This window comes from Suricata suricatta, chromosome X (assembly GCF_006229205.1).
Source record: "Suricata suricatta isolate VVHF042 chromosome X, meerkat_22Aug2017_6uvM2_HiC, whole genome shotgun sequence".
Classification (NCBI taxonomy): Eukaryota; Metazoa; Chordata; class Mammalia; order Carnivora; family Herpestidae; genus Suricata; species Suricata suricatta.
Window position 1 is genome coordinate 65051089 of NC_043717.1, and position 13767 is coordinate 65064855.

Genomic DNA, 13767 nt, shown 5'->3' on the forward strand with positions numbered 1-13767 from the left:
AGGAGCACATGTACCCCAATGTTCATAGCAGCAATGTCAACAATAGCCAAAACATGGAAAGAGCCTAAATGTCCATCACCTGATGAGTGGATCAAGAAGATGTGGTATATATACACAATGGAGTACTACATGGCAATGAGAAAGAATGAAATCTGGCCATTTGTAGGAAAGTGGATGGACCTTGAGGGTGTCATGCTAAACAAAATAAGTCAGGCAGAGAAGGACAGATACCATGTTTGCACTCATAGGTGTAACAGGAGAACAGGAGAAACCTAATGGAGAACCAGGGGGAGTGGAAGAGGGAAAGAGAATTGGAGAGAGAGAGGGATGCAAAACTTGAGAGACTATTGAATGCTGAAAATGAACTGAGTGTTGAAGGGGAAGGGGGGGGGGAAGAGGTGGTGGTGATGGTGGTGGTAATGGAGGAGGGCACTTATGGGGAAGAGCACTGGATGTTGTATGGAAACCAATTTGACAATAAACTATTTTTAAAAAAGTGAGTGGATGAAGAAAGTGAGGGGATGGAAAATTTATCATGCTGATGGGTGTCAAAACAAAACTGGAGTAGCCACACTTGTAACGGACAAAAGAGATTTTAAACCAAAGACTATAACAAGAGATGGAGAAGGGTGCTGTGTCATAATAAAGAGAGCTATTCAACAAGAAGATCTAACAATTGTAAATATGTATTCCCCCAACTTGGAAGTCCTCAAACATATAAAACAATAACAAACACAAATAAACTTATTGAAAATAATACAATATTAGTAGGAGACTTTGACATTTCACTTACATCAATGGACATATCACCTAAGCAAAGAATAAACAAAGAAACAATGGCTTTTAATGACACTTTTCACCATATGCACATAACAGATATATTCAGAACATTTCATCTTAATATAGCAGACTACAAATTCTTTACGAGTGCACATAAGACATTCTCCAGAACAGATCAGAAACTAGGTCACAAGTCAAAACTCAAAAAGTACAAAAAGATTATACCATGTATTTTTTTCTGCCCACAATGCTATGATACTTGAAGTTAACCACAAGAAAAACTTTGAAAATAACACAAATACATGGAAGTTAAACAACATGCTACTAAACAGTGAGTGTGTCAACCAGGAAATTAAAGAAGAAATTTTAAAAATACATGGAAATGAATGAAAATGGACACATAATAGTCTAAAATTTTGGGATGCAGATAAAGTCATCATAAGAAGGAAGTACATAGCAATACAGGTCTACCTCGAGAGAAAGAAAAATCTCAAATTAACAACCAATCCTACATCTAAAAGAGCTAGAAGGAGAACAATCAAAGTGTAAAGCTAGTAGAAAGAAGGGCATAATAAAGATTACAACAGTAATGAATGATATAGAAACTAAAAAACAATAGGCCAGATCAATGAAATCAAGAGCTGGTTCTTTGAAAACAAATAAGAAAATTTATAAATTTTTAGCTCGCCTTATCAAAGAGAAAAGAGTCCTCCCCAAAAATATCGCAAATGAAAGACCAGAAATCATGACCACCATCAAAGAAATAAAACTATTATAACAGAATATTATGAAAATAGGACAACAAACTAAGAAATCTGGAAGAAATAAGTTCTTAGGAACATATAAACTACCAAAATTAAAACAGCAAGAAATAGAAAACTCAAAAGATCAATAATGAGTAAAGAAATTGAATCAGTAAAAAAAATCTCTCAACAAACAAAAGTCCAAGACCAGATGGCTTAACAGATTTCTACCAAACATCAAGAGTTAATACTTATTCATCTCAAACTATTTAAAAAATAGAAATAGAAGGAAAACTTTCTACCTCATTCTACAAAGCCAGCATTACCTTAATTCCAAAGACAGATAAATACTCCACTAAAAAAGAGAATTACAGGCCAATATCCCCATCCCATGAATATAGATGCAGAAATTCTCAACAAAATACTAGCAAATCAATTCCAACAGCACATTACAAGAATCATTCACCATGATCAAGTGGGATTTATTTCTGGGCTGCATGGATGGTTCAATATTCGCAAATCAATCAACGTGAAACACCACATTGAAAAAAGGAAAAGAACTATATGATCCTGTCAAAGGATGAAGAAAAAAAAATTGACAACATACGGCATCCATACTTGATAAAAACCCTCAACAATATAGGGATAGAGGAAACATTATCTCAACATCATAAAGGCCATATTTAAAAAAAAACACACAGCTAACATCATCCTTGATGGTTAAGAACAGGACAGGTATGCCCACTGTCACCACTGTTATTTAACATAGTACTGGAAATCCTAGCCTCTGCAATCAGACAACAAAAATAAATAAAAGGCATCCAGGGTGCCACAGGTGGCTCAGTCAGGTAATTATCCAACTCTTGATTTTGGCTCAGGTCATCATCTTACGGTTTGTGAGATTGAGCCCCATGTCAGGCTCAGTGCTGACAACATAGAGCCTGCTTGAGATTCTCTCTCTTCTTCTCTCTCTGCCCTTTCCCTGCTTACATGCACTTACTCATTCTCTCTCTAAATATATAAATAAATAAACTTTAAGAGGGGTGACTGGGTGGCTCATTCAGTTAAGTGTATGACTTGATTTTGTCTCATGTCATGATCCCATGGTTAGTGAGTTTGAGCCCTGCATTGGACTCCACGATAATAATGCAGAGACAGCTTGGGATTCTCTCTCTCTCTCTCTCTCTCTCTCTCTTTCTCTCCCTATGCCCCCCTGCTCTTTCTCAAAGTAAATAAAAAACTTAGAAAATAATAAAAGTTTAAAAAAAGAAATAAAAGTCATCCAAATCAGCAAGGAAGAAGTCAAATTTCCACTATTTGCAGATGACATGATATTGTATGTAGAAAACCTGAAAGCCTCTGTTAAAAAATTGTTAGAACTGATACATGAATTCAGTAAAGTCCCAGGATACAAAACCAATAAACATAAATATGTTGCATTTTATATACCAATAATGAAGCAGCAAAATGGAAAGCAAGGATTTAATCTCATTTATAATTGATCAAATTATTCCAAGATATTCCAAATTATTCCAAGATACCTATGAATAAACCTAACCCAAGAGGTGAACAATCTATACTCTAAAAGCTAGAAAACGCTAATGAAAAGAATTGAAGAGTACACAAAGAAATGGAAAAATATCCCTTGCTCACGGATGGGAAGAACAAGTATTATTAAAATGTCTATATTACCCAAACAATCTATACACTTAATGCAATCCTTATCAAAATACCAGCATTTTTCATAGAGCTAGAAAAAAACAATCTTAAAATTTGTATGGATCCACTAAATACCCCAAATAACCATAGCAATCTTGAAAAAGAAAAGCAAATCTGGCAGTATCACAATGCCAGTCTTCAAAGTATATGACAAAGCTGTAGGATTAAGACAGTATGGTATTGTCACAAAAACAGACACATGGATCAGTGGAACAGAATTAAAATGCCAATAATAATCTCACAACTATGTGGTGAACTAATCTTTGACAAAGCAGTAAAGACTATCCAGTGGAAGAAAAATAGTCTTTTCAACAAGTGTGCTGGGAAAACTGGACAACAACATGCAAAAGAATGAAAGTTGACCACTTTCTTACACCACACAAAAAATAAATGCAAAAAGGATTGAAGAGCTAAATGTGAGACAAGAAACCATCAAAATCTTAGAGAACATAGTCAGTAACCTCTTTGACCTGGGCCATTGCAATTTCTTTCTAATTATGTCTCCTGAGGCAAGGTAAATAGAAGCAAAAATAAGCAATTAGAGCACCATCAAGATGAAAAGCCTCCACACAGCAAAAGATCCAATCAATGAAACTAAAAGACAACATATGGAATGAAGGAAGACATTAGCAAATGACATATCTGATAAAGGTTTAGTACCCAAAATATATAAAGAACTTATCAAACTCAACACCCAAGAAAACAAATGATCCAGTTAATAAATGGGCAAAAATATATGAAGAGACATTTCTGCAAAAAAGACATACAGATAGCTAACAGACACATAGAAAGCTGTTCAAGATCACTCATCCTGAGGGAAATACAAATCAAAACTACAATGAGATAGTACCTCACAACAGTCAGAATGGCTAAATCCACAGCATGGGAAATAATACTGGCTGGTGAGGATGCAGAGAAGGGGGAACACTTTTACAGTGTCAATAAGAATGCAAACTGGTTCAAACCCTCTGGAAAAACAGTATAGAGGTTCCTCAAAACGTTAAAAATAAAAAAACCCTATGATTCAGCAACTGCAGTACTAGGTATTTATCCAAAGATACAAAAATACTAATGCAAAGAGATGGATGCTTCCTTATATTTATAGCATCATTATCAACAATAACCAAACTATGGAAAGAGCCCAAATGTCCATAGACTGATGAAAGGATAAAGAAGAGGTGGTATGTATATACAAGCAGTATTACTCAGCCATAAATAGTAATGAAATCTTGCCATTAGCAATGACATGGATGAAGCTAGAGTGTATTACCCTAAGTAAAATAGGTCAGAGAAAGACAAATACCATATGATTTTACTCATGTGTGGAAATTAAGAAACATAATACATGTACATAGAGGCGGGAGAAAAAAGGACAAACCAGGAACATACTCTTAACTATAGAGAATGAACTGAGTGTTACTAGAGGAGAGATGTGCTGAATTACGGGTTGAATAGGTGATAGGTATTAAGGAGGACATTTGTCATAATGAGCACTGGATGTTGTAAGTGGTTAATCATGCAATTATACCTGAAACTAATAATACAGTACAGGTTAACTAACTGGAATTTAAATAAAAACTGGAAAAAATCAAATAACAAAATTAAATATATAGCATTATCCTACTTGCATTAAAAAACATCTGTGTGTGTGATGTATACATAGAAAAAATATGGAAACGGAGAACTTTACCATTTTATTTTTTAACTTTTTTGGAAACAATTTCAAGCTTAAAGAAAGTTGCAAGAATAACAATAGTACAAGGACATTTACAAACCTTTACCTAGATTTGCATATTAGTATTCTACTCCATTTGCTTTATTGTTTGATGTTTCTCTTCCATTTTCATATATATCTACATATACTTACACACACACACACACACCTTGACACACATAGATACATATAACATTTGTTCTGAACCATTTGAAACTAAGTTGCATAAAGCTCCTTTCCCCTAAATAAAAAATAAGTTCATTGAGTATTTCCTTTAAAGAATCATATTCTCTTACATTTCCAGGATATGGTTGTTAACTTCATGGAGTTTAACATTGGTATAATTCTTTAATCTACCAACCCTATGCCAATTTTTTTATTTGACCTAATAATTTCCTATGTAACATTGTATCATTTTGTGTTGTTTAACGAAAAGTTTAGTTTGATTCTTTAATTTTAAAATCATTTTAATTGTTTTAGTTCCCAAGGACCTAAGATAAACAAAATACCATTTCAAAATTTAGCTTCTTTGGCCTTAGGTAAAGTACCTTGAAATAATTACTTTTTGCAGAGTCATCCTATGTATATGGGTCTTATGAAGGACTACTTTCTTTTCCTGGAAGGCTACTAGTTGTTTCTAACTGCTTCCCGTTTCTGACTGAATGAATATCACGATGATAACTGGTACTAAAACTGAGATAGTCTGGCAGGTAAAGGACCACAGGACAAGAAAGTTAGGATTTATTCATCAGTGTCCTCTGTAATCTCTCAGAGAGCACAAAATCTTCTAGTTAGGTTAGGAATGATCTTTGAACATTTTTTTAAATATAATTCTAAGAAGTTAGTTGTCATGAAATATTGAGAGTGACTTTCTCTTTTCGTAAGAAAAGAAGCATGAAAACTTAGGGGTGCCTGGATGGCTCGGTCGGTTAAGCGTACAACTCTTGGTTTGAGCTCAGGTCATGATCTGAAGATTTCTGAGTTTGAGCCTGCGTTGGTCTCTGTGTTGACAGTGTAGAGCCTGCTAGGGATTCTTTCTCTCCTATCTCTCTCTGCCCCTCTCCTGCTCTCATACTCTCTCTTTCCCCACCCAAAATAAATAAATAAAATTTTAAAAAGAAGCATGAGAATGTAAATGAGTACCAGAATTTATTCTATCTAGTCTTTCTTTTAAACCTCTGTAAGTGAATTTTCCCCATTCTCCTTTATTTCCAGCAATGCTAATGCAGTGAAACCACTGCAATGTTTGATAATGCGCCCAACCAGTGTCTTAAACATAATCACTGGACCTGAGCAAGCCACTGGGACCAGATAGAATCAAAACATTAACAGAGCTTAGGGAGTGCAGTTTTATTTCATAGGGGCTTTTTAGGGGCGCCTGGGTGGCTTACTTGGTTAAGCGTCTGACTTCGGCTCAGGTCATGATCTTGCAGTTCGTGGGTTTGAGCCCCGCCTCAGGCTCTGTGCTGACAGCTAGCTCAGAGCCTGGGGCCTGTCTTCGAATTCCAAGTCATCCTCTCTCTATCTGACTCTCCCCTGCTCGCTCTCTCTCTCTCTCTCTCTCTCTCTCTCTCTCAAAAACAAATAAAACATTAAAAAAATTAAAAACCACAGGGGCTTTTTAGATTTGTATAAGTGTGTGTTAGAATTGTGTTCAATTAATGAAATTTCAATTGTTAAATCACTTTTGGATTTTTAAGAATTGTTACTTTTTTTAAAATATAAAACCAATTGTTAAATTTAAAAATAAATTTATCTTGAGTAAAATTTTCATGGCTTAAAACTCTTACCACATAGGCACTTCCTTGAGCAAAATAATTTTAAACTTTTATGCATATCATCATTAAGAATGAATTTATTGAGCCATTTGAGGAAAATCAATAAAATCACTTGCCATTTTTACAAAACCATGCATCATAAAAATGAAAGCTACATAGTCACCAAAAAGGCATTATTATCACAAGTTAAAACTCCATATGTATAGCATATCTTAGCCACTTTCATTAGGAAAATTATCCTATTATCTATACAGCATATAATACAGATTAAGGTCATTAGGGTAAATTTTACATTATTTTGGTAGAAAAGTATATTTGAATTTAACCACCTACAAAATATTCTACTGAACCATTGGGTATTGAAGTGGAAAATAATGTTGAAAAGTGAGTGAGCACTTATTTCTGTCTTTAGCGAAAGAGTAAATGACTGTTTTTCCTCTTCTCATCTTTCCCCAACATCTTTGACAGTGCTTCTTATGCTAACCTCAATCACAAAGCAGAAGGAGGTGCTATGATGAAGAAATTAACTGATAAAAAGTTAAGTGGTAGAAAACTGAATGGTTTTTCAAAATCCTTTCTTGGGATTGGAGGAACTATTTTTCCCCTTAACACTGACTAGACTGATACACATTGAGTCCTTGAACAATAGTAACTAAATGTTAGCACTCAAGTGCTGAGAAAGAGAACAATCCCAAAACATGAAGAATACCTAGATGAGTATAAAAACTCTGCAGAAGTCTACAATAGTTTTACTTGTATAATCCCATTCATGTCATACCGAGCCACTCACCACCAGTATCCAGTAAGTATTTTACCACAGAAGAAGAGAAACATAAATATTTCTAACCATAACTACTCTAAGGTTCTCAACAACAAATTCTTAAAAGTTCAACTATAGGATTTAAAGAGGGGCAAATTTGCTTAATTATTACATGCTCCTTTCACTTGAGAAGTTACTGTCATGCTGTAGATTAGAAAAATATCAGCCACCACCAGATCCACAGTTAAAATGATTTTGTATAATTTACACAGGATTATGCATTCAGGCTTCTTTTCTACAGTAAAAATTAATATAATTATTTTAACAAATTAAGCTTAAATATTCATTTTAATTTTGAGCATACACTTAAACAATTTCAAATAGTTTAACACAACCTCAAATACCCAACATTGTAAACAATTGAAACTCAGAAGAATATATAAATTATGTCACAAATGAACAAACAACTTAAATATTTGGATAACATATTCAGTTATGTCATCTTTTTTGTTTGCTTAAAGACTGACGAATGGAATAAAAGGTTTTGTGAATTTTTTATTTTTAACTAACTTCACATTTCAGGATGTATTAAGACAAATATTAAAAACCTACATTTTACACTTTAATCATATATGAGAACTCTAAAAATAAACCTAACCACACTTTGATATTTAATAAATAAAAAGAAAACTTGATTTCATATGACACATTACCCTTATTTTATTTTTTTAAATTCACATCCAAGTTAGTTAGCATATAGTGCAACAATGATTTCAGGAGTAGATTCTTTAATTCCCCTTAACCATTTAGCCCATTCTCCCCTCTCACAACCCCTCCAGGAACCCTCTGTTTGTTCTTCATATCTAAGAGTCTCTTGTGGTTTGTCCCCTCCCTGTTTTTACATTATTTTTGCTTCCCTTTCCTTACGCTCATCTGTTTTGTATCTTAAAATCCTCATATGAGTGAAATCATATATTTGTCTTTCTCTGAGTGACTCATTTCGTTTACCATAATACCCTCTAGTTCCATCCTCATAGTTGCAAAAGGCAAGATTTCATTCTTTTGATTACAGAGTATATATCACATCTTCTTTATCCATTCATTTATTGATGGATATTTGGGCTCTTTTCATACTTTGGCCAATGTTGATAGTGCTGCTATAAACATTGGGGTGCATGTGCTCTTTTGAAACAGCATACCTGTATCTCTTAGATAAATACCTGAGAGTGCAATTGATGGATCGTATGGTAGTTCTATTTTTAATTTTTTGAGGAACCTCCATACTGTTTTCCAGAGTGGCTATTTCAGTTTGCATTTCCACCAGCAGTGCAAGATAGACTTTCTTTCTCTGCATCCTTGCCAATATCTTTTGTGGCTTAGTTGTTAATGTTAGCCATTCTGATAGATGTGAGGAGGTATCTCATTGTGGTTTTAATTTGTATTTCCCTGGTGATGAGTGATGTTCACCATTTTTTCATGTGTCAGTTGATCATCTGGATGTCTTATTTGGAGAAGTATCTATTCATGTCTTTTGTCCATTTTGTCACTGGATTAGTTTGTTTTTTGGGTGTTGAGTTTGATAAGTTCTTTATAGATTTTGGATACTAACCCTTTATCTGATGTGTCATTTGCAAATATCTTCTCCCATTCTGTCAGATTCCTTTAAGTTTTGCTGATTGTTTCTTTCACTGTGCAGAGGATTTTTATTTTGATAAGGTCCTAATAGTTCATTTTTGCTTTTGTTTTTCTTGCCTCCAGAGACGTGTTGAGTAAGAATTTGCTGTAACCAAGGTCAAAGAACTGTTTTGCCTGCTTTCTCTTCAAGGATTTTGATGGCTTGCTGTCTCACAGTTTTTGAGTTTACTTTTGTGTATGATGTAAGAAAGTGATACAGGTTCATTTTTCTGCATGTCATTGTCTAGTTTTCCCCAGCACCACTTGCTGAAGAGACTGTCTTTATTCCATTAGATCTTCTTTCCTGCATTGTCAAATGTTAGTTGGTCGCATGTGTGTGGGTACATTTCTGGGTTCTTTATTCTGTTTCATTGATTTGACTATCTGTTTTGGAAATAATGGCTTTGAATGACAATCTGAACCAGACGGACTTACCAGATATATTCAGAGAATTTCATCCTTAAGCAGCAGAATACACATTCTTCTCCAGTGCACATGGAATATTCTCTTGAATAGATCATATACTGGAACACAAATCAGCCCTCAATAAGTACAAAGAGATCGGGATAATACTGTGCATATTTTCAGACCATAATACTATGAAACTCGAAATCAACCACAAGAAAAAATTTTGAAAGATAGCAAATACTTGGAGACTAAAGAAGATTCTACTAAAGAATGAATGGGCTAACCAAGAAGTTAAAGAGGAAATTAAAAAGTACATGGAAGCTAATGAAAATGATAGCACCACAGCCCAAAACCTCACCTTACACCTTAAAAGGAAATGGAAAAAGAACAGCAAATAAAACCCAAAACCAGCAGACGACAGGAAATAATAAAGATTAGAGCAGAAATCAATCCTATGAAAAAACAAACTGTAGAACAGATCAATGAAACCTGAGGCTGGTTCTTTGAAAGAATTAACAAAATTGATAAGTCCCCAAACAGTTTTTATCAAAAACAAAAAGGAAAGGACCCAAATAAATAAAATCAAGAATGAAAGAGAAGAGATCGCAACCAACACAGCAGAAATACAAACAATAACAAGAGAATTTTATGAGCAATTATATGCCTATAAGTTTGGCAATCTGGAAGAAATGACAAATTCCTAAAAACATATAAACGACCAAAACTGAAACAGGAAGAAATAGAAAATTTTAACAGACCCATAACCAGTAAAGAAATCAAATTAGTAACCAAAAATCTCCCAACAAACAAGGGTCCAGGGACAGATGGCTTTCCAGGGTTATTCTATGAAACATTTAAAGAAGAGTTATAATCTATTCTCTTGAAGCTGTTCCAAGAAGTAGAAATGGAAAGAAAACCTCCAAACTCTTTCCAGCCAGTGTTACATTGATTCCAAAACCAAAGATCCCACTGAAAACAATAACTATTGACCAATTTCCTTGATGAACATGGAAGCAAAAATCCTCAACAAGATATTAGCCAACCAGATCCATCAATCATTAAAAACTATTCACCACAACCAAGTGGGATTTATACCTGAGATTCTGGACTGGTTCAATATCTATAAAACAATCAATGTGATTCATCACATCAACAAAACAAAAGACAAGAACCACATGATCCTCTCAAAAGATGCAGAGAAAGCATTTGACAAAATACAGCATCCTTTCTTGATAAAAACCCTCAAGAAAGTATGGTAGAAGGATCATACTTCAAGATCATAAAAGTCATATATGAAAGACTTAATGCTAATATCCTCAATGGGGAAAAAGTGAAAGCTTTCTCCCTAAGGTCAGGAACAAGACAATGATGTCCACTCTTGCCACTGTTATTCAACCTAGTATCGGAAGTCTTAGCCTAAGCAATCAGACAACACAAAGAAATAAAAGGCATCCAAATCATCCAGGAAGAGGTCAAACTTTCATTCTTTGCAGATGACATGACACTCTATGTGGATAACCCAAAAGATTTCACCAAAAAACTGCGAGAACTGATCAATGAATTCAGCAATGTGGTAGGATATAAAATCAATGCACAAAATTCAGTTGCATTCCTATACACCAATAATGAAGCAACAGAAAGAGAAATCAAAGAATCAATCCAATTTAGAATTGCACCAAAAATCATAAAATACTTAGGAATAAATCTAAACAAAGAGGTGAAAAATCTATACACTGAAAACTATAGAAAGCTTATGAAAGGAATGAAGAAGAGACAAGAAAATGGAAAAATATCGCATGCTCCTGGATAGGAAGAACAAATATTGTTAAAATGTCAATACTACCCAAAGCAATTTACATATTGAATACAATCCATATCAAAATAGCACCAGAATTCTTCACAGAGCTAAAACACATAATCTTAAAATTTGTATGGAATCAGAAAAGACCCTGGATAGCCAAAGAAATCTTGAAAAAGAAAACCAAAGCTGGAGGCCTCACAATCCCAGACTTCAAGGTGTATTACAAAGCTGTAATCATCAAGACAGTATGGTACTGTCACACTGAGCTAATTTTAAGTGTTCAGTACCTACATGTGAATAGTGGTAATCATAGCAGTACAGATATAGTACATTTGCAGTTTCACAGGAAATTCTCCTAGGTATTCCTACTATAGATGCTTATTTTGACAATGTATATTTTATTATTTTTTTATTAAACTTTTCTTTTTGTTTAATTCATGTTAATTAACATATGCTGTTTTATTCCATTTAGGAGTAGAATTTAGTGATTCAACACTTACATGTAATACCAGTGCTCATCCCAGCAAGTCCCCTCCTTAATGCCCATCAGCCTATTTAGCCCATACCCCACCTACGTCCACTCCAGCAACCCTGTTTGTTCTCTGTATTTAATACTGCTATGGTTTGACTTCCTCTCTGTTTTAATCATAGATTATTTTTCCTTCCCTTCCCCTATGATCATCCATTTTGTTTCTTAAATAACACATATGACTGAAATCATGCAATATTTGTCTTTCTCTGACTGACCTGTTTTGCTTAGCATAATACACTCAAATTCCATCCACGTTGTTGCAACTGGAAGGATTGCACTCTTTTTGATAGCTGAGTAATATTCCATTGCATATATATATGTGTATATATATATACATATATATATATATCACAACTTATTTATCCATTTATTATTTGATAGGCATGTGCACCCTTTCATTATATAACTATAGTTTATAGTGCTGCTACAAACACTGGAGTGCATGTGACCCTTTGAAACAGCATTTTTGTATCCTTTGGATAAATACTGAGTAGTACAATTGCTGGGTCATAGGTTAGTTACATTTTAAAGTTCTGATAAATCTCCATATTGTTTTCCAGAGTGGCTGCACTAGTTTGTATTCACACCAACCGTGCAAAAGGGTTCTCGTTCCTCTTCATCCTCACCAATATCTGGTGTTTTCTCATATGTTAAATTTAGCCATACTGAAGATGTGAGGTGATATCTTATAGTGGTTTTGATTTATATTTCCCTTATGATGAGTGACATTGAGCATCTTTTAATGTGTTTGTTAGGCATCTGGATGTCCTCTTTGGAAAAGTATCTATTCATGACTTTTTCTCATTTCTTCACTGAATTAGCTATTTTGGGGATGTTGAGTTTGATAAGTTCTTTATAGATTTTGGATACTAATGCTTTATCCAATATATCATTTGCAAGTATTTTCTCCCATTCCATCTCATGCCTTTTGTTTTGTTGATTGTTTCCTTCACTGTTCAGAAGCTTTTTATCTTGATGAAGTCCCAATAGTTCATTTATGTTTTTTCCCTTGCTTCCAGAGACATGTCTAGTAAGAAGTTCCTAAAGCCAAGGCCAATGAGGTTTCTCTCTGTCTCCTCCTCCAGGATTTGGATGGTTTTCTGTCTTACATTTAGATATTTTATCCATTTTGAATTTATTTTTGTGTATGGTGTAAGAAAGTGCTTGATTTTCATTCTTCAGCATGTCACTGTTCAGTTTTCCCAAAACCATTTGCTGAAGAGACTGTTTTTTTAATGTAATATTCTTTCCTGCTTTGTTGAAGATTGGTTTATCATAGAGTTGTAGGTAAACTTCTGGGTTTGCTGTTCTGTTTCATTGATGTATGGATCTGTTCTTGTACTAGTACCATGCTGTCTTGATGACTGCAGGTTTGATGTACAGCTTTATGACTAGAATTTTGATGCTTCTAGCTTTGATTTTCTTTTTCAACATTACTTTCATGCTTCAGAGTCTTTTCCAGTTTCATACAAATTTTTTCTTTTTTTATTTCAATTTATTTTATATTATATTATATTTTTATTAAAATTTTAGTTAGTTAACATACACAGCCAGATTGGTTTCAGGAGTAGAATTCAGTGATTCATCACATATATACAATACCCAGTCCTTATCAAAACAAGTGCCCTCCTTAGCACCCATCACTCATCTAACCCATCTCCTACCCACTTCCTTATGTAAACCCATATATTTTCTCTATTAAGAATCCATTGTGGTTTGTTTTCCTCTCATCTCTTTTTCTCTCCACTTCTCATATCTTCACCCCTTTTTTTCTTAAATTCCACATATGAGAACAGCCATCTGGTATTTCTCTCTCTCTGACTGATTTATTCCCCTTAGCATAACACACTCTAGCTAT